This window comes from Felis catus, chromosome A2 (genome assembly GCF_018350175.1).
Source record: "Felis catus isolate Fca126 chromosome A2, F.catus_Fca126_mat1.0, whole genome shotgun sequence".
Lineage (NCBI taxonomy): Eukaryota > Metazoa > Chordata > Mammalia > Carnivora > Felidae > Felis > Felis catus.
Genome location: NC_058369.1, coordinates 40,713,424 through 40,736,219, shown reverse-complemented (window position 1 = coordinate 40,736,219; position 22,796 = coordinate 40,713,424). Strand labels below are relative to the sequence as shown.

The 22,796-nt window shown below is 41.9% G+C and overlaps 1 long non-coding RNA gene across 1 annotated transcript in view; it reads right to left on the bottom strand.

Annotated features, from left to right (window-relative positions):
• LOC109496678 overlaps positions 1-22,796 on the bottom strand; it is an 87,896-nt gene that overhangs the window by 50,003 nt on the left and 15,097 nt on the right. The gene's annotated exons all lie outside the window — the stretch shown is intronic.

The following is a 22,796-nucleotide window of genomic DNA, read 5'->3' as shown; positions in this document are numbered from 1 at the left end:
CTGAAAGAAAATAACTGTGTTCTATTTTGGTATCAGGGAGGCAGTATCCAGGATTTTATATTTTTTCATTTCCATAAATTATATGTGCATTGCGCTTACCTAGGCTTGCTTAGCATATGCTAAAAATAATGAGAACTTTTCATCTCCTGGAACGTGTCACATGTTCCCCCAATTACCCTGCTTTCAGTTTCGGGGCAGGGAGCAGGACTGCTAAAAAGGTAAACAAGCAGCTGAGATAACACTACAAATTTAAAACGTCACTTGAACATACCCATTCAATAAAGAGACAAAGGGGCCACGATGGCCTTTTTTTCCTGCCCTAAAAATCTGGAAAGCAACTGGGTTTTCTATCACACTTTTGGGGATTTGAACAGCATCCAGACATCTGTAAGATGTGTATTTTTAATCACATCTGACTTTCACTCCCAAGCCTTATGTACCAAAACTTGAAACTGCCATGTGGCCTACAAGCCTGTAAAGGGACCCCGCCCCCAAACATGTGAAGTTTCCAAACGCATTTGTTCCCAATTTCCACAGTTTGGGTTAGAGTACTTCCATAGGGCTCCCTGACTCTTGGAAGACTGGAAACCTGCCTTGATTTGGCTATGTTTCTGCTAGCTGCACCTTCCCCAAAGACTTGCTTTAACTCTCTTTCTGATCTGAGTAAATGTTTTTTTCATATGCCTGGAAAGATATAATAATTTCACCACTAAATAGAGAAAATATTCATTGAGCATTTATTAGGTATTGAAGTCAGGGAGGCGTGGTGGACAATATTGTGCCTTTTATCACTGAGCTTGGTGTCTAGTCAAGAAGGAAGACACAGGCAGGTGAAATGGTCAATAACAGTCAAAGACATAAATAACTATATGGAAAAAATATAAAACAAAAATTAAGTTTCTACCAATTGCCAAAAGATGAAGGATAAAAATGGCAGAGAGAGTATCACATAGGGTGGAGATGCCAAATGAGCAAGGGATTATAAGAGGTTGACCAGATGTACTGATTTGGCTGGGTTGTGACATACTATCGGCTCCTTTCATATATGAAAGCATCCCAGTTTGCATGAGAAATTATATGGTCACACCCTGTTTATGGAAGACCAAATTTAGATACAAGGAAGAGAGTAGGGAGGATATTCCAGAAGGAAGCAAATGAAGATTATGAGCCAGATCAAAGGGAGAAGAACATATTAGTCATGTGCCAAAGCTCAATGACTAAAGCAATATGTTTAGCAATCATAGAAAAACACAATTACTACCAATCCATTGCTTCGCAAAGTTATACAAAATGATACTCTGGTATAAAATAGAATAAACAGAAAATAGAAATGAGAGAGAAAAGAGATTGTCCTGATTTCTCCCACCCAGTGTTCACCATTGTCAATATCTGACTGGATGTCATTTGAGGGGTTTATTTTTCTTTGCGGATGTCATCCAAAATATGGCATCACATTGTCCATATTGATCTTAAATATGACTTATTTACTCAGTTCCTTCATTATGAATATCTGTCTATATCAGACAAGTTCCTAAGTAGGATATTTGGGACATTGAGGGTATAATTTGTGCTATTATAAAAACAGCATTGCAGTGGATATTCTCAGAGAAAACCTGGGTTTAGTTATTAGATGACTCTCAGATAATACAGTATTAGCAGCACAATGTCTAAATAGATTTTTTAAATAAATTTTAAACTCACAGTGGAGAAAATGAGTCACACAGGTCATTAACCTATTGTCATTTTGTTCCCAAATGACCAGAAAGAATAATTTTGACAGCGCTCTGACCTTTCTCCATTCCCATTATAGCCATCTTAGTGTTCCCGAGGTACTGTGATAGCCTCTTCATTTGTCTTATTTCTTCCACTCTAACTCTGTCCAAAATATTCTCCACAATGCAGGAAAACTAGCTGCTTGAAAACATTGCCCAGATTATGCCATTTCTCTGATGAAAACCCTTCCGTGTGTTCCAGTGAAACTCAAAATCTAAGCTCCCTAGCATGATGCTGCGTGATCCAACCTGTCCCAAACTCCTGCCCATCACCATTGCCCTTCTACATTTCAGCCCCAGTGGCCACCTTCCAGTTCCTAAAGCAAAAACCAAGCTCTTTCCTGCTTCCGGGTCTTCACATATCAGTTCCTGAAATATTTTTTTCCTTTATAGATTGGTTCCATTATAATTATACTAATTTGTTTCTAACTAGCGTATTTTTCAAACTTTTTCAGTAGACAAGAAGTTCTGCAGTGAAACTAATGAAGTTGGGTTTCTTTTTTTCACAGCTGATGTGGTAGTGCTCCTAATAAGGTTGATTGGCATATAATAGGTGCTCAGTAACTAATAGGGAGGTAGATTCATGATGAATGACCTCAGTGGCCATGGACCCAAAGAACTTCCCCAAATTAAACCTGCGTTCTCCTTTTTTTTTTTTTTCAGCATGACATTCTTAAAAATCTAGCTAACCGTAGTAAGTATATAAGCATTGTTGGCGGGAGATGGCCAATTCCAGAAAAGGAAGGGCCTGGAAATAGACTAATGTTATCAATAAACTACCTAGAGTCTGGCATCTTAGATACTCCTTTAGTTCATGCATAAAGTTTGTTGGCTGAAGGCCAGGCCAAGGCCCAAATTGAAGCAAGCAGTCAGAACACTACCAGCATGACTTTCTGAAGGAAAGAAACCCTCTGTGAGCAAAAGTTACCCCAGGGGCTGGGATGAGTGACACAACACAGCCGGCACAGGATGACCAACAGGATTAGCTGGGTCAAGGCATCGGCCAGCCAAAGCAGCCGCGACAGGCCCAGCAGATGCCAAGGAGCGATCGTGTGTCACCTCTGCTCATCCCCATCTGTTCGTTCGGCTGACCCTAGAGCTGGCCCCGGCTTTCTTTGCGAACTCCCAGGCAGCTGGGATCCGAGGAAAATGAGTATCATGCAAGAGTGTTTAGCAACTGTGTGTCTGATGTATGCTCATAAGTCATGGAAATGACCAGGGTGAGGTGTCAGCTTACAATTTCTACATGCTTCTCCTTACTACAAAGCCCACCCTCTATAGCCAGAGAGAAGGCAGAAATCTCTACGCAGGTAATTTAGGAGATAAACAAATCTGCAGGAGCTGGCCAGAATTCTCTCTTGGGCCATGTCTTTGCATTTCCCCAGGCTCACTCAGACTGAGAGAGATCTCCTTGGGCCCACGGCCTCTAGATTTTGAGTGGCAGCTTAAAATTGATACTCTGCAGTTACACTTCTGTGTGACCTCAGGCAAGTGTCTTAACTTTGCTAAGCCTCAATTCTCTCATCTACAAAATGGGAATTTCAGCCATCTAGAGCCATCATGGCTCTAGAGTGAGGATTAAATGACACAAAAAATAGCTCAGGGCATGTTGAAATGTCTGGTAAATGATAGTTGCTTTAATTATCATTGATACAAAGTGTCCAAGGTTCTTCAGTCTTTAGAAAGAAATCAGGGGGCGCCTGGGTGGCTCAGTTGGTTAAGTGTCTGACTTCGGGTGAGGGCATGATCTCACAGTTCGTGAGATCAAGTCCCACATCGGGCTCTCTGCTGTCAGCACGGAGCCCACTTTGGATCCTCTGGCCCCCTCACTCTCTGCTCCTCCCCTGCTCATGCTGTCTGTCTCTCGAAAAGAAACAAACATTAAGAAAATAAAGAAATACAGAGTATGCCCCCCCAAATTCCTGAGGCTTTGGAATCATTCTGTGACATTCGTCTTGCTCCTGCACGTCATCTAGTCTAAGATATTCTCTCAGATCTTCCCTGGTCAAATACTTGAGTATCTTCTTCTATCTCATCTTGAATGCTAACCTTGATCAGTTGCTAATGGTTGCCTGGAGTGAAAAAGTATGCTGTGATCCACTGGCAATGTATTAGGCAGAAAGTGACCTGAAGGTCTGATATTTGCTATCCATGAAGAGCGGGCACCATTATGGTACCAAATTTCTCTTACCAGGATGGTTTACACTTCTTCCGAAGGACACTTCTGCCCTTGGCAGGAGCACTTACCTCTCCAGTTTACCCAAACACTCCTGTATGGCCTCTGTTCCCTTTTCTTAAAGACTTTGCCCCTGTTGGCAGCAAGAAAAAGGCAAAACAGCCATATGCTACCAAGTACATTTTTCCTTTCCAGCATTTCTTTGATTCTCTTTCATGAATCTGAGTCATCTCTCCACACCCACCAGCAACCCCAGCTGAAATTACTGTTTTCTTCAGCACTTCAACTTTTCATATCCTCGGAACCTGCTTTCTGTCTGGTTCAGAAGCCTTTGGAGGGTGGGGGAGGGCACCCAAGCCTTCTCTCCGACAGAGATTTCTTGCTGAAATGTATTTTCTCCTCCACATCAAAGTCCATTGGAATCACAGAAACCTCAGCCCATCAGGGGTTAGATACACATATAAATACATCCATCAAATTCTCTAACCCTGGCCTTTATCAAGCGTACTCCTTTATGGGGCGTAAGAGCACATTTCATAAGGCAGTTGACATGGTCAGTGGCCCAACACCCTTGAGAGGCGACAGCAGACATTTTCCTCTGCATTGCCTAACCGTGCCTGATGCCCAAGCTGCACTTTGTGTGCCTGCCAGGCCTGTGCACCCCATTTCCAACCATTGCTCGGCTCAGGCTGGTTTAAGGAGATCTCACTGAGCGGCAAGAAAATCTGTGCGCAGCAGGATGCAGGCCACAGGTTCTGCAGCAAAGGAAATTCCACTGCAGAGGGAATGTCAGCCAGCTCCAGAAGAGCCAACTTCTTAGGCCGTCTGGAAGCAGCCAGAAAGTCGAGCTGACAGACAGATCTGAGTAAGCTCCCTGCAGCAGGAAAAACCCTGGCAGCTTTTTCTTTCCCAGCTCTTGCCACAGTCAGGAAAAAAGAAAAAAAAAAAAAAAGACCAATATCGTTATGTCTACAGGACGATTCTCAAAGCTTGAATCAAAGGGAGCAGAGAAAGGAAAAGGGAAGCGTCTTGTTTCAAGTATAGGTTCCCATGTACACGCCAGCCCTACTATGATAGTTACCCCTCGGGGCCGAGTGGAGGACTCTGAACTTTAACCAACACAGGCACATGTGGACACGCATACACATGCTGAGGTTCTTATGCACAGTGAAGTTTTACACTGCAAAGAAAAGGTTAACTAGTCAACTATAGAACTACCTTGTTTTTCACAGACCAGTGAAGAAATGTGTTTCTTGATTGCTGAGTAGAAGAAAGTTTCATAGCACCGACTTCCCAGGGGCAGGAAATATTTTCAGCTCTTACTCTTCCCGTGACAGCTCTTTTGTTCTGGGGTCTCTGCTGTCCACATGCAAGTTCTGCACCATTCTCAGTCGGAAAGTTAAGACCCTCCATCTATCGTTGTATTCTTAGATGGATACATTCTACAGCAACATCTGCTGCTGGTAAGACCCAATAGGAAAAACAGGTTTAAATCGTATCAATAACAGTCCCTCTTTAAGCTTATGAGGAAGCTGTACTATTTGTTCCCCACTTGTAGTTATTTCCTACCTGCCTTTATTTTACTTCTGGTTCTTTTTGGTTGCAAATAACAGAATCTACTAAAAGGAGTTTAAGAAAGAAAAGAAAGAGAAGGAAAGGGGGAGAAAGAAAAAGAAAGAAAGGAAGGAAGGAAGGAAGGAAGGAAGGAAGGAAGGAAGGAAGGAAGGAAGGAAGGAAGGAAAGAAAGAAAGAAAGAAAGAAAGAAAGAAAGAAAGAAAGAAAGAAAGAAAGAGAAAGAAAGAAAAAGAGAACAGATGCAAGGAAGGATGGAAGGAAGGATGGAAGGATGGAAGGATGGAAGGATGGAAGGAAGGAAGGAAGGAAGGAAGGAAGGAAGGAAGGAAGGAAGGAAGGGGATTTAAAGGTGCCAAGGGTAATTTAGGCACTCAAGGTAGGGATTGAAAACCAGGATCTTGGTAAACTTCAGTTAACTGTAGTAGACACAGTTGACGCTCTGCCCAGTATTCTCCTTTTCTGACCTTCTTCAGAGAGTCCCTGCTCCTCTCTGCATCAACCCTTTCCTTGCAGGGCCTGGTGGCCTCGGAAGAAGATCAGCCCAGCTCCCATTATTGAACCTGAGAGATCCAAAGCACTGACTCCCTAGTGGGTTTCTGTAATTTGTAGGATCCCCTGTATTTACCATGAAATGAAATCCAGAGATACATATCTTATAAAATCAGTATAATTCCCTAACTGCCGTGTAAAAGATAGGTAGAAGTTTCACATACTAAAGTTATATGCATTTTGATCAGAAAATGCCCAGGCATGACTGACTCCACAAAAGTATATAATAAAAAGTTGAAAGATTGTGCTTAAGTGAAGGTACACTATGAATTTGAGAATACACCAGGGCACGATTGACTTTTGGGGCTAGATAATTACTTGTTGTGGGGAATGCCCTGGGCTTTACCTATGATGCCAGTGACACCTCCATTCCATTTTCCAAGCAAACAAAAATGACTCCAGTCATTGCCAGTGGGTGGTGGGCACAATCAGATCTGGTTGAGGACCACTGGCATAGGGTGAACATAAGTTGTGGGATTTTTTGGTTACTCAAATACAACAGTATGGGTGTCAGTGATGTGATTTTCTGAAGTGGTAATCATTTCCTAGTAAAGTTCCAAATAAGACATAGTAAGGTATTTCCTCTCTTCATGCAGTGCCAGCATTCTTGGAAAATCCAGTGGGTAGGAATACTTTGCAAAACAATGTTTTATGTTTATATGTAAATCACGGTCATCGAATGCACTCAAATAATTAGAAACACAGATGTTTCCATGTGCAGATCAGGTAAGAATATAAAATGCTTTGGAAAACAATCTGGCAGTTCTTCAAAATTTTAAACATTAGGGGCACCTGGGTGGTTCAGTGGGTTGAGTGTCCAGCTTCAACTCAGGTCATGATCTCACTGTTCATGAGTTCAAGCCCCACATTGGGCTCACTGCTATCAGAGCAGAGCCCGCTTCAGATCCTCCGTCCCCCTCTCTCTCAGCCCCTTGTCCACTTGCACTCTCTCTCTCTCAAAAATAAAAATAAACATCAAAAAAAAATTTTGAAACACAGAGTTACCAGTATGACCAAACAATTCCACTCCTGGGTGTATACCCAGGAGAAATGCAAACATGTGTCTATGCAAAAACCCATGCCAATGCATGAATGCCCAGTCATTGATGGCAGCCCCAAAGTGGAAATAACTCAGATGTCCAACCACTCATGAATAGATGAACAAAATGTGGTATATCCATGCAATGGAATATTATTTAGGCTAAAGAAGTGAAATACCACTGCATGCTACAACACAGATGAACCTTGAAAACATTACGTGGAGTGAAAAGAAGCCAGTCACCAAATCCATGTATTGCTTTGTTCTATTTTTATGAAATGCCCAGAATCGACAAATCTTTGGAGACAGAAGTAGATAAGGTGTTGTGTGTGTTGGGACACTGGGGGAGGCTGAGTGATTGCTATGAGGATTTATTTGCCGGGGGGAGGGGTGATGAAAATGTTCTAAAATTGATTGTGATTGTAGTTGCACAGCTTTGAATAATATAAAAAAAGTCGAGTGTTTTAAATAGGTGAGTTCTATGGTATATGAATTATATCTCCATAAGGCTATTATTATATTTTGAAATGTCCCACAGATAAGAGGACAGTTCCTAATTGTATGACACTGTATTATAGTCTCCTTATACTTTGCAAGACATTTAGCTTCTCATCCACTTGTTTTTCCAAATCATCGTGAAGAAAATAACAACCCCTTCTATATCCTCACAGGGCTAGTTTCAGCCCTGTGGGAAATCATGAATAATTTACAATTTACATAGTAAATTCCTCCTTGCCAGTGATTGGTTCAGGAATTCAGACTTAAGCCAATCAGTGAATGTTGTTAGACTATATGGTCACATGGCCTGTGCTGGCCCAATCAGACCGTAGAAAATCCTTTCATCCAGTGGTTTGGGGCAGAGTCTGCTTTTCTCTCACTGGGCTCCAGCAAACACACACATAGTCCTAATTGCCTCTGACAGCCATCTTGAGATGTTGAGTGGAACCAGCTGTAGAATGAAGCCCATGGTGTGGATAGCAAGGCAGAAACAAAGAATCTGGGATTGTTGCTGAACCACTAATTAACCAACTCTAAAGCCCAGCCTTCCTTTTGATTTTCTGTTATGCGAAATAATAAATTTCCTTATTGTTTTAACCATGTGGAGGCCTCTTTCCTATAACAGGAATCAAAGTGGACAGAGGACAGGGAATGAGATATGCTACTGCCCTAAGACAAGCTGAGGTCCCAGAACATCTGTCCCTTCATGGGAAGAGTTCCAGCTCTACCCAGGAAGTGCAGGAAGTGGAATCACCCACCTCTTCAAAGGAAGGAAAATACCAGTGAGTGCCCCAGGTGTGAGGACTAGGGTTCAAGGCCAGATTTTGACCTAAAATTGGAAATTGGCAGACCAGGTTGATTAGAAGACCAAGGTGGATAGAAGAGTTAAAGAAAAATATTCAGCTACAAGGATACTCAGAGTTCATCTCTGCCTTTTCTGGCATTGGATAATAGCTTGTAGCTATTCTGAAGCTTGCCTTTTATTTATTTGAACAAACTTATTTCGAAAATAGTTGTTTTATGACCTTTTATTGACAAGTCCGATATCTGAAGTCTTGATAGTGTGGCTTTTGCTTTTTGTTGTTTCTACTGGTTCTCACTCTTGGTGTCTGGTTTCTTTATGTGCTTGTCCATTTTAAACTGTATATTGTTCATTGTCCTTAAAAAGAGTTTGTAGGGATTCTATGTGACTTAAGTTGAAGATGTGATCCTCTGGAGACAATTTGAATTGCCTCGGCCACAAACCTAGATACAGAATCACTCTTGGATAACCTTAAAGGAAATTTCTGGGTTGAATAATGATGGACTTCACAACTGAGGAACCTATCATCGGCATCAGCAGCTGTATTCCTACCATCACTGTGCTCCGATTCTGTACATGCATGGGTCTAAGTGCTTCCCATACATTACCACACTTAAACTTCACACTTAAATGATACAGGTTTTGCATTTATTCCCACAGGACAGAGAGAAAGCTAGGGCACAATACGTTAAGGAATTAGTAAGCCCAGTTCATATAGCCAGCTAATGGCAGAGATACTAAAGTCTTGTAACCTAAAGCCCAATACTCTATAGCCCACTAAGATCATGAATACTTAATAGTTGGTGGTGTTCATCACTATAAGGGTATTGTTCTTATGAGTTTAAAAAAGGAAATCCAAATAAAGATACAGGTTGAGCTGGATTTAGGTTTTGAGACTCCAATTTCCATTACCTCCCTACACTGTGGATGGATTATGTAGGCCTGAAGTGGAATACCAAGCAGGATGTAAAGATGCAGAGTCAAATGTTATACATAGAACAGTAGGGCCGCATTCCAAAAAGAATAGACCTCCGAGGATCACAAATACCACTGAATTCACAACTAAAATGTAAAATTAGTTTTCAGGAAGAGATAAAGTTTTGCAGAGGCACTGTCAGTGACAGCCTGGATAAATTATGTGGGAACAAAAAATGGAGAGAAACTTCTTGGATGTTCAGGCTAACATGAGGACAGAGATTAAAGATGAACTGAGGATTCCCAAGTGCAACTTTCTGAAGAAGCCCATTATTCCGCTTTACTACTGAGATGCTCACTGGCCCTGGGGACCATGCCCTCAGTTGCCCTGGAGGCTGCCAAGGCAGGTAATTAAGCCACTGGGCCCGGTGAGCCAGTGCATTGTCACTGCGTTAGGTCTGGCCTTCCTCCTTATTCACCCAGATAATTGAAGTTGATTCCAAACTGGACTCCAACCTCTAACTGACAGCAAGCTCCTTCAGGGCAGGGACTGTTGATTTTTTCACCATTAATCCTCAGCACCGTGATGACAGACTTACCCATTGGTTCAGACCACAGTTACTTATTAATCATCTGATGTCACTGATGGCATAATGGTAAACAAAATCCTGCATGGTCCTTGTTCTTGTGGGGTACATGGTCTAGTGAGGGACGCATGATAGTTAAATAATAAAAGCCAGATGCATAGTTACAAATTCTGATTAACGTTATAAAGGAAAGGAAATCCGGACATTGAGAATCTGATCTGTTCTGGGGGCATCAGGGGAAGCTGTCAATAAAAAATGACATTTGAGCTAAGATCTGAAAGATATACAGTTTACTCAAGGAAAGAGGAGAAAACAATTCCAAAGAGAACTATACCTACAAAGGCCCTATGGTCAGAGGAAGAGTAGCCAAGAATAGTTGATCAGTAAAAATTGGTTATATGCATGAATGGTTGGTTCAGAATAAAACTAGCATCTCTCTGGCACTTACCACATGGTGGCTATTATTCTAAGTGCTTAATTCATATCAACTCATTTAACCTCCACCACCAACCTATTGGTAGGTGTTATTATGTCTCCATTTTACAAGTAAGGAAAACGATGGCAGAGAAAATATATAACTTGCCTAAAGTTACACAATTAAACTGTGACACTGAGATTTGAACCCAAGAATCTGGATGAAGTAGAAAAGCATGGCTTTCTTGGTGGTCTATAAAGACCCTAGAAATGGGGCATGGGGGTGGCTCCATCAGTTAAGTGTCCGACTTGAGCTCAGGTCATGATCTCACAGTCCGTGAGTTCGAGCCCCACGTTGGGCTCTGTGCTGACAGCTCAGAGCCTGGAGGCTGCTTTGGATTCTGTGTCTCTGTGTCTCTTTGGATTCTCTCTCTCTGCCCCTCCTTTACTCATGCTTTGTCTCTGTCCCTCTCAAAAATAAATAAACATTAAAAAAATAAAAAATAAATAAAGACCCTAGAATCATATATATCATTAAATGGAGCAAATAGGATGCGCTGAAATAGTGAACATTGGTTCTAAAATTGAGTCTGTGAGATTCAGGAGCAAAGTCCTTTGAAAGATATGAGCGACTCAAAGGAATATGGAGTGGGATTCAATAGACAGTAAGGTTTTTTAAACTCAGTTAAAAATCCCCTTATAAAAAAACAACTTAAACTCCATAAATTTTCAATGAAAAGTATAAAGAAAGAAGAGTAAGACAAAACTATTGTTAAATAAGCCAAAGGAAAAATTTAAAATTAAAATATTAGCATAATCAGCATTATTTCCTTTGAATATTTTTTTTTAATTTTTTTAATATTTCTTTTTTTGGGGGGCGCCTGGGTGGCTCAATTGGTTAAGCGTCCGACTTCAGCCAGGTCACGATCTCGCGGTCCGTGAGTTCGAGCCCCGCGTCGGGCTCTGGGCTGATGGCTCAGAGCCTGGAGCCTGCTTCCGATTCTGTGTCTCCCTCTCTCTCTGCCCCTCCCCCGTTCATGCTCTGTCTCTCTCTCAAAAATAAATAAACGTTAAAAAAAAAGAAATATATATTTTTTTATTTTTATTTTTTTAAATTTTTTTTTTCAACGTTTATTTATTTTTGAGAGAGAGACAGAGCATGAACGGGGGAGGGGCAGAGAGAGAGGGAGACACAGAATCGGAAGCAGGCTCCAGGCTCTGAGCCATCAGCCCAGAGCCCGACGCGGGGCTCGAACTCACGGACCGCGAGATCGTGACCTGGCTGAAGTCGGACGCTTAACCAATTGAGCCACCCAGGCGCCCCTGTTTCTTTATTTTGAGATGGGGGGAAGCACAGTGCACGTGAGGGAGGGACAGAGAGAGAGAAGAGAGAGAAACCTAGGCAGGCTCTGCACCATCAGCACAGAGCCCGATGTGGGGCTCAAACTCACAAAACCCTGAGATCGTGACCTGAGCGGAGATCAAGACTCAGACACTTAACCGACTGAGCCACCCTAGTGCCCGCCTTTGAATATTTTTTTAAGTCTGCCTACCATAAACATCATAAACACCATTTCTCCCTGTATTTTCCCCCTCTCTACAATCTGTAAGTGGACTCCAGTGATTTCTGTCTCTTAAGTGCAAGATACATTGAGAATTGGGAAACCCTGGAAAACCCCTCGTTGCTTCACAGTAATAAGTAGCAATGAGCCCCGCTGGCAATTCTGCATGAGTGTTAGGAGTATTTCCTCTCTAATGCTCATAGCCGCATGAATCCAAAATCCAAGCGAATTTCTAAAGTCGTGGGGCTAGGCGGGCAGGCATTCACTCTGCCATTGCCGGGTACCATTACACACCCACCGTGACTTATTATTACCCCAGGATCCTGCAAGTAAGGTTTGCCCTTGAATTGATGTTTTTAGGAAGTTGAACATTCTAAGGTACTTGAGGCTGCTGGTTTATTTTAGAATCTTTTCACTCTCTCTCTCTTTCTCTCCCTCCCCTCCCTCTCCCCCATTCCCTCCCTCTCCTTTGTCCTCTCCTCCTTTCTCTCTCTTGTCCCTCTCTTTGGCTCGCTCTCTCTTTTTTTTTTTTTCTTTTTTTCTTTTCTCGATTCTCTGCCCCTCTCGGCCACTCGAGAGCAAGCACTGGCAGGCAATGAATCAAAGTGGGCTATTTTTGCTCTCTCTGTGAGAATGTTTACAACATATTGAAAACCCGGCCTGTGGTTTAACGTTGTGTATATTTTCAGAAAAACTGACTGGTTTCAAAGTCAGTATACGACTGTGAAACCCACAGAAAGCTCTGTGCACGGGAGCAATGCCGTCTCTTCATGCTCCCGCTGCACCAAAGATAGGCCCACACGTGTAGAACCAAAAGCATGAGGCTTCTGACCAGGTTTATTTCCCAACAATGCTGGTTTCATGACCAGTGGCTCCAAGTTGTAAAAGAAGAAATTCAAAACTAGCTATGTATGACCAAGAATTCTAAGAAAACTCTATCTGTGGCCTAATTAAATTATTCCTCCTTCCCACCCAACCAAGCGGCCCCCAAATGTTTTGGATGCAGGCACCATTCCATTAGAATACAGTTAATCTTGAATATATTTTACCATGAAATATGAACATAGTAATTACAGAATTTTCCATTCACTGTCCCCTATCATATTCCTAGCATATTGGATTCTCTTGGAATAGCGTTTAACTGTTTTCATATGGGCTTCAGTCAACATCCTAGAACATTTGAAATGGCCAATAATTTCACTCCACCAAAACTTAGTCAAATGTTTTCTCTTTTGTATTTCTTCTTTTTTTTTTTTTCCTACTACTCCAAGTTTTAAAATAAGATTAAAGCCAACCTAATTTTCTAAACGCCTCCTGCTGATTTATCGGCTGATAGCAAGTCTGAGAGGTATTCAAGCCAATTAAACTGGCTCTCAAAGTTTTGCTCAGTGGATAAATATGAGGTGGAAATGTCCGGGAGATCTTCTCTTATCTGTAGCTACAATCAGAGGGAGCCTCACAGGCGGATTGGTATTTGTCAGGGTGGTAGGGAAATGCCCACCGGTGTTCATTAAAAACTGTCCTGGCAACAGCCCTTCTGAACAGGCAAAAACTTCAAGCAGAGACGTTCAAACGGTGGTCAGTAGACAGAGAGGGGCCCAAACGGGGCCTGCTGGCCTGCTTTCTAGGATCAAGACTCACTTTCCTCTGAAGTTGCCATTCTTAGCACTGTATTAAGTCCTTGTTTTGTGAGTGACTTCTATTGTCTAGGTGGTGTTCTGCTGGCTCACAGCGGGCAACACTGGGCCTGTTGTTCCAATTCCTTTGGAGATTCTGTAATTTAAACAACACAGAGCGTGGGCCAGCCCCAGAGTTATAGCCTCGTTTAACTGGATTTAGAAAACTGGTTAAACTAGGCTACAACTCACTTGGTCTCAGACCAGCTGTTGGTGTGTTATTTTTGTTTTTGTTTTTCTTTCCCCTCTGTTCAGAATATAAGTTCACTCTGTTTAGAAAAATGGAAAGAAGGGGTGCCTGGGTGGCTCATTCGGTTAAGCGTCTGACTTTGGCTCAGGTCATGATCTCACCGTTTGTGAGTTTGAGCTCCGCGTCGAGTTCTGTGCTGACAGCTCAAAGCCTGGAGCCTGCTTCGGATTCTGGGTCTCCCGCTCTCTCTGCTCCTCCCCCCTTCACAGTGTGTTTCTCTCTCTCTCAAAAAAAAAAGAATAAGAATTAAAAAAGAAAAATGGAAAGGATAAGAAAAGGGAGGATGACAAGTATGTTGGGGACATTTATTTGTACTGGTGCAGCAGTCTTACCTTTAACAAAGAATGGCTTTAAAATGTCTGGCATTTGTTAATGGCACTGGCCCCCATACATTACGATCACCTGTTGGGGTCTGACTTCACCATCAGAGCAGTGGTCCTCAAACTCCACAGGGCATCAGAGTTCCAAGGAGGGCTTGTTAACACACAGACTGCTGCCTCCCCCCAGGGGCTGCTGATCCACTAGTTCCAGTTAGGGCTTGAGAGTTTCCCTTTCTAATAAATTCCCAGGTGGTTGCTGCTGATTCTGCTGGTCTAAAGAAGACACACCAAGAACTACTATAAAAGACAGTGAGTTCCTTGAGGGCTAGAATTTTCTCATTCATCCCTGTATTCATAGCACTCTGCCCTACACCTGGCCCAAATATGCACTCCAATAAATGATTAACTATATCTCTTCATTCAACTAGTCGTTATTCAGTTGCCTGCTGTTCTAACCACTAGGGATTCCACAGTAAGACAAAGATGTTTCACAAGCTCACAGTTTCCATCCTAGTAGGCCAGTCAAGGAAATAACAAATTTATAAAATTATTTCAGTTCCAAGCGCTATGAAGAAAATTAAGGCAGAGCACAAGGAGGGAGGGTGATGGGGTGGAGGTAACTTTAGACTGGGTGTCAGGGAAGGCCTCTCTAAGGAGGAGACATTCATGGAAAAATGAATGAAATAAGCAAGTCATGGGAAGATCTTGCAAAGGAAGATTTCAGGTGGAGATAACAGCAAGTACCAAGGCCCTTAGGCAGGAGTAGGCTTGAGATTTCCAAGATAGAGCAAGTTCAGAGTGACAAGACTGAAGTGAGTTAAAGGGACAATAGCAGATGGCAAGATCAGAGAGGTATCAGGAAGGCTCACGTAAAGCCTCAAAAGCGATGGTAGGAAGTTTGGATTTTATTCTCAACTTGCTAAAATGACAATAAAAGGTTTTGGCTCAGGAGGCAATATTCTAATATTATTTTTAAGGCCATATTGGAAGATGTAATGTAATCAAGGAAGCCAGAGGGAGGCTACTGCAATAATCCGGGTGCACAGTGATAACTTAGACTAGGATGTTGGTCAAAAATGAGACAAAAAGGAATGAGATTTGAGATATATTTCACAGGTAGATCCAACTGCAGTTGTTGGTGGATTGACTTGTGAAAGAAAGGAAGAAATCAATGATGACTCATAGTTGTATTTTTTTTTAAGTGAATGGGGCTGACATTTGCTGAGTTGGAGAAAAGTGAAAGTTCTGTTTGGGGCAAGTTTTGAGCAGCCTTGAGACATCCAAGGGGAGGTGTTGAGGGGCTATATGAGACTAGAGCTTAGAGAAGAGGTCCATGTTGGAATAAAGATTTGGGAATCATCACTGGAGAGATGGCTTCAAAGCCACATCAGTCAGGGTATACATGCAGAGAGGGAAGAAATGAGGATCAAAGGCTGAATCCTGGAGTATCAACGTTTTCAGGATGGGAAAGGAAGGAAGAGCCTTAAGTGTTTCAAGAGGAAGGAATAATCTACTGTGCCCAATGTTGCTGAGTGATCAAGTAAGACAAATCCTGAGAATTGACCATTGGATCTGGCAAAATGGAGGTCCTGGACAAGAACAGTTTCAGTGAAGGGGTAGGGACAAAAACCTGACTGAAATGGATTAGGGAAGAATGAATGGTATTTGAGGAAGGAAAGACAGGGAGTCCAATGAGCATTTTTTATAAAAGAAACAGAGACATGGGCAAGTAGCAGAAAATGGGTTTGTTGACTTAGGAGGGTTTTTAAAGACGGGAGATTGTTCACCCTTGCTGAGCCTATCCAAGAGAGAGGGAGAAATGGATTATGTAGGTAGGAGCAGATTCACCTCCAGGAGAGAAGTGCTTGAGGAGGTGAAAAGGAAAGAACTCAGGTAGTGGGTTTGCCCACATACAACCAGAGGGCACACTGAGAACTAGAGTACTGATGCAGCACATGTTTAGGAGCCAATAGGAAATGAGAGTTCTGTTCTACCCTGACACAGGGGAAAGATGAAAGTTTAATGAGCATGAAAGAGTCGTCTAGATAAATAAGACAGTAAGGAAATGTAACCAGGTTGCTGAACTCTGCTCGACATCCATGGCTATGAATGTAATGTGAAACAAGAAACAAAATGAGGCATATACACATGCCAAAAGAATGGTTCCAATATTAGGTATACCACAGAGTGACGGGGTGGGGGTGGGGAAATGACATAGGAAGAGGTTATTGTGAATGAGATACTCATACAATTCATCAAAAATTTCCTCAGCATCTTCTGTATACTAGGTTCAGTCTTTGGTGCTTGGGATACATCAGTAAGCAAAATACAAAGATCGCTGCCTGCCTGGTGCTTATATTCCAGATAGACAATGAACTATAGACATAAGCAGAAGTAAAGCATAGCATTTATTAGACAATTGTGAGTACAGGGGAAACAGGAAAAGCAGGTGAAGATTAGGGAGATTGGATACTTTTCAAGGTCAGGTTGGACGTCACTGAGGAGGTGACATTTGAGTGAATACTTGAAGGACCTGAGAGAATTAGTTGTATAAATAACTGGAGGAAGAGCATTCCTGGTAGAGGGATGAGGCAAGTCAAAAGCCTTCAGTGTGCCTGGGATATTCTAGTGACAGCACAGAGGTCAGTGTAGTTGGAGTGGAACTAATAAAGGTGAAAACAGAAAGAGCCCAGGTTGGAGAGGTGATGGTAGGGAAGCAGGTGGGGCAGGTCTCATCAGGACTTTCTGGGTTTTGTGTGCACTTTGACTTAATGCATTCATGAATAAGTAATGATGGAATAAGATGATGGAGGCTTGGGCCTGGGGATTAGTAGTGGAAGCATCCAGATTGAACCAGCTCCCAGATATGTTTGGAAAATAGAGCCAGTAGGACTTCCCCTTCACAGAGGATGTGTGCTTTAAGAGATGGGCAGGATTAACTGACAGAGAAAGAGAAAGAGCTATTGAAATATAAGGCAAAGACAAAAGATAGGAAAGGAGTACCTGGGTGGCTCAGGGGTTGGGTGTCTGAGCCTTGATCTTGGCTCAGGTAGTGATCTCACATGTTTGTGAGATTGAGCCCCACATGCAGTTTGATACTGGCAGTGAAAAGCCTGCTTGGGATTCCCCCCCCCCTCTCAATAAACTTTTCTTTAAGAGAGAGAGACAGAGAGATAGAAATCACCATGAATTGACAGGCTACTGTGGTGGGAACATTTACAGGAGTAGAGAACAGATATAAGGAAGGAAGGGAAGGTTGGTTTGGGTTCAAATGCCAGATGCCTTCATTGTGGGTTAGGAATTTCAGACCTCATCTTACCTTTAATGGGAGCCATTGAAATGTCTTGAGTACAGGTAACTTCATAGAATTATGGAATAGGGAAGCAAACTGGGCCCTGGTAGTCACAGTGGTCACTCTCTTACAGACGTTCTCATGACATGAGTGTATAAACTAAAGTAATAGCAGGATTATGTAAGGGTGGGTGAACAGACTTTAGATCAGACAAACATGGGGTGGGATGCTGGCCTCATCCAATTTTCCATGGTCAAATTATTCACCTCTATGGGTGCCCTTTGCTAATCTGTAAGGTGGTGATAACCACACCTAATTCAAAGAGTTACTGTGGGCTTAAAATGACACAGTGAATATTAAATTCATATTCCAATACCAGGTGCAGAGTAAATCTCCCTCCCCAAAAACGTGACTATTCTTAATAGTTGTCATTTCAAATGGAATTAAAGGAATGAATAAAGATCAAAAGAGTAAGGGAAATAGAAAATCACCATTAGAACACCACACCAGTAATTAGTCTGTAAGACTCAACAATGAACATTAAAACTGGTAGGCAGGGGCGCCTGGGTGGCGCAGTTGGTTAAGCGTCCGACTTCAGCCAGGTCATGATCTCGCGGTCCGGGAGTTCGAGCCCCGCGTCAGGCTCTGGGCTGATGGCTCAGAGCCTGGAGCCTGTTTCCGATTCTGTGTCTCCCTCTGTCTCTGCCCCTCCCCCGTTCATGCTCTCTCTCTGTCCCAAAAATAAATAAACATTGAAAAAAAAATTTTTAAACTGGTAGGCAAAGAAAAAACTGAGGAGACATGGTGTATTTGTACAGTCTCAAAGTATTTCCTCTAAGATATTTATTAATTTCAAAGGGAAAAGTAGCAACTTTACAGTGGAGAAACCCAGAAGACATATTATCCACAGAATAATGATGGACATTGCCACTGTCACAATTAGTAGAGAAACTGTAGTTTGAATAAAGCCTGTAGTTTAGTTAATGGTACTGTACTAATGTTAATGTCTTACCTTTGAAAAGTATATGATTCTTGTACAAGATATTAATATTAGGGGAAGCTGGGTGATGGATGTAGGGGAATCCCTGATACTATTTTGCAATTTTGCGATAAGACTAAAACTATTTTTAAAATAATTTTAAAACATAAATGGAAGAAGTCGCCTTTGAAAAACATCACAAAAAGTTGTCAACAGTACTTTCTGATTGGTTGGTTTTGAAGAAGGAAGGAGAGGGTGGTGGGTCAAAGCTACCTTGAAGATTTTCCTGTGAGACACTGGGTTGAGAATTGGAAAAGCCATTAGTGAGGACCTCCATATATGAGTGTGAGTGGTGTGAATGTGTGTGGGCAGGGGCATGGGTGTGTGAGTGTGTTAGTCAGGGTTCTCCAGAGAAATAGAACCAACAGAATGCAATAGGATATATTTCTGGAGAGAGATTATAAAGGGGGGAGGAGAGATTATAAAGGGGGAGATAAAAGATTATAAAGAATTGGCTCAATTGATAAGACTAAAAAGTCTAAATGCAGAGGATCCCCTGGTATAATCCCTGTCCAAGTCTGAAGGCTTAAGAACCAAGAGAGCTGATGGTGTAAGCTCCAGTCTGAGTCCACATCCAAAGGCTGAAGATGACTGACATCCTAGCTCAAAGACCATCTGGTAGAGAGAAAGAATTTATTCTTACTCAACCTTTTATTCCCTTTAGGTTCTCAATGGATTAAATGATACCCAGCTGCACTTGGAGAAGGCATACTGCTTTCACCCATCTACTGATTCACATGTTAATCTCACCCAGAAATACCAGCATAGATACCCCCAGACTAATGTTTAACCAAATAGCTGGGGACTCACATGCTCCAGTCAGGTTGACACATAAAACTATCACAGTGAGCGTATATGTGTGTGAACATGTGCACATGCATGTATTGGAGGAGGGGAGAGGAGGCGATCACTTCCACCCTAGACATGTGCCAGTGTCTTCCAGGCAGCAAAATAATGGAGGTATGAGGTGAAGACATAGAAGGTATGGGGCAGAGAAAACAGGATAGGAATAAACTGAAAAGAGTATTTGAATACAAATGTAGAGACAAGAGCATTTACAAAGATATAAGGAGACCTCAGTGACTAATTGAATATGAGAGACTTTCCATATAAAAATGAAAGAGTGGGGCGCCTGGGTAGCTAGTTGGTTTGGCATCCATCTTCAGCTCAGGTCATGTCTCACAGTTCATGAGTTTGAGTCCCTTGTCAGGCTCTGTGCTGACAGCTCAGAGCCTGGAGCCCGCTTCAGATTCTGTGTCTCCTTCTCTCTGTATCCCTCCCCTGCTTGCACTCTGTCTCTTACTCTCTCAAAAATGAATAAACATTTAAAAAAAAAAAAGCATTCAGAGAATGACAGAGAAGAGGTCATAAAAGGGGGGAAAAATCAAGACTGTACAGCATTGTAGGAAAAAAGAGAGGAGACAGCTTCAAGGTTAAGCCAAACTTGATGAGTGCTGTGTCGGACCAGGTAGAAAAAGGACAGAGAAAAAGTCATAAGGGTTGATGAGTAAGAGGCAAAGGGTGATTTCCAAGAAGACCATCTCATTTTACCAAAGTATATAAAGGCCAAAAGGGTAGGGAGAAGTGGGGAGGTGACCAGAGAGGTAGTTTCTAGATCTGGAAGCCATAAGTAGGATCCTAAGTAGGTCTTCAGGCTTTAAAAGGAACTAGGAAATCTGATATTCTTTCACCTACTTTTTGAGTATTTGAGTGCCTACTGTGTGCTCAGAGCAGCCGACATACAATGAACAAAAACAACATGCTCACGGCCTCTGGAAAGTTTCCGTCCTAGTGTATTTTGCCCACTGGCATCCAGGCTTCTCAAAAGACATGCTAACACAGCAAGCTTTGAATTCTCTTTCTGGAAGAGATTGAAAAAGACCCTGGAGGAATTAGCAATAATACATCTTTTTTTAACTCATTGCTAGTATTATGGTTGAAATGACAATGATGTATATTATGTGATCCAAGCTTTGAACATTTGATCCACAGCTCAATCTTCTAGGCGCAACTTATTTTGTTCCTGAGTTTGAGGAAATCCGTTCTTTTGTTCTCCACTAAAAACAAAACCCATGACACTATACTTAGTCTGGCCAGACTTCCAAATTTCCCATCATGAACTTTATGAGTAATACACTTTCTTTGAAAACCTCACGCATAATTTGCTGAGTTTCATTTTACAAATAACAAAGAACTAGCCTAATAAGACAACAACATGTCATTTTTTTATACCGGGCAATTCACAGTTCACAATTTTGTCCTGATCTGTAGGACAAAATTTATACTTGGCTCAACTAGAATAAGTACAATTCACTTCTCATCCTGAGGTGGCAAAATGCATAAACAAGATCAAGGAGTATTCACTTCTGAGGAAGATCTTGATTCACATGAGCAAAGTATATATATAGCTTCAAGGAAAAAACCTCATCCATTTGTAGAGCCTCAATATGCAAATTAAACATCCAGGAATAAAGGAAATCTAGATAGTTTATCACTTTCCTGTGGTCTTCAAAGGCTTTTAACTGTTGTTTTATTGCCTTAAAAGTCTCAATAAAAAAGAGCAGGAGAGTTCAGGTTAAGAGTTCATATTGGTCTACAGGAATTCTATAACCCTAAGAGAAATGAGAAACTCCAGTGTTCTCAAGAAAGGATATCTCATCTCCTATAAATTTCCAAGGACAAAGCAACAGTTTGTGGAAATGTTGGCCCACTCACTATTTACTACTTACAACTTAACCTCAGTCAAGTTACTTAACCTCCCTGAGCCTCAGTTTCCTCACCTGTAACACGGCAATGACATACTACCTCTTATTTCGTATGGTTGTGTGACTAGTTAATGAGATCATTTGTAGCGCAGTCCCAGCACGTAGTAAACTGTCAAATAATAATTACTTTTCTTACTTTCCCTTAAAAAAGATTTGACACAACTTGTTCCATTTATTCATTCTTTGGTCCTTACCACCAGAACCCTAAGCAATGAATCTAGCTGAAGAAACATTTCCCCTCCTCCCTTATACATAGGAATAACCAATGAGATATATGCGGAAGTACCGGACAGGGACAGCTGGAAGAACCCTTTTGCTGTGCTGTTCTCTTGGCTCCTACTCAGTAAGCTGACACAATGGTTGGAAATCCAACAGCCACTTGTGACTTACAGATGGAAGTTAAGCTTCAAAGCTGGCAGAGGAAAATGACGGGGAAAGCTGGATCTACAACATATCTATAAAGCTTCCATAACACCCCTAGACTACTATTATCAATGACCTTGCAAATGACAGATCTTTTAAATTGATTTGAGTCCCTTAGTTGGGTCTCTGTTTTTAAGAACAAAAAGCAATTCCAACTAATATCTCAAATAACTAAACTTGGAGATCTTCTGAATTTCTGTTCACTTTCATGTCGACAACAGATACTCATACAGCTGTAATTAGTTTGTCTCCCTTGCCATCACCCGCCTCTGTGGTGACAAACTGGTCCTTCTCTTCAGGATAGACTTCAATTTGCCTTTGTGGAGATAAGTTTCCCTCAATTACCTACAACTTTGCCTATTGAGTAACATACTCTTTTCTTCCCATCCTTCGGTCACTGTATACATCCACACACAGAAGCTTGAAATCTGATTTCAGCACACCAGCATGTTTTAAATAGGAAAATGAGTAGAAATAAGACAACAGTTTCCAACAACAGAACCAAAGCCTTGGCCAAATGGGTTTCTAGAACAAAACAAAATGATTCCAGTATGTAGAGATGTGTTCTTACCAGAAGGCAAAGCAGTCAGTGGTACTTCCTGCTCACCACCTAGTCATAGAAAAGTTAGTCTCTCCTGCAGTTGAACAATAACCTCACCCTCCATTTCAGGCCTTGGGTGATAAGAAATAAAAGACATCAAACCTAAGGATCCAGGAGGCATGCTGGGGAGAGTACCTGATGGGATCATTTTCGTCAACCATGGCTCAGAGAACACAGGTCACAAACTCTTGCCTAGGGAGGTTTAAGAAAAGTCATGTGAGCACCTGGGCTGTCTTTCATTTTCCCACTTTTATAGAGACATGGATTTTAGGGACATTTCTGCATTCTAAGAAAAATAACATCATAAGCACAGTAACAAATGGCAAGTTGGAGGAGTCTCAGTGTCAGAAGGAGAAGCAGAAATGGTGAGAATCATCATGAGCTGAAGAGAACCTACCGTCTCTAGAGGGGACCTCCTTGTTTGGCTTCAGCAACTACTTCCATGCCACATCCTCAACGTTTTCACCAAAAGCAGGAACTCATATTTTTGTGAGAAACCCGCCAAATTTTCAATGTTGCCTAGGGGCACCTGGGTGGCTCA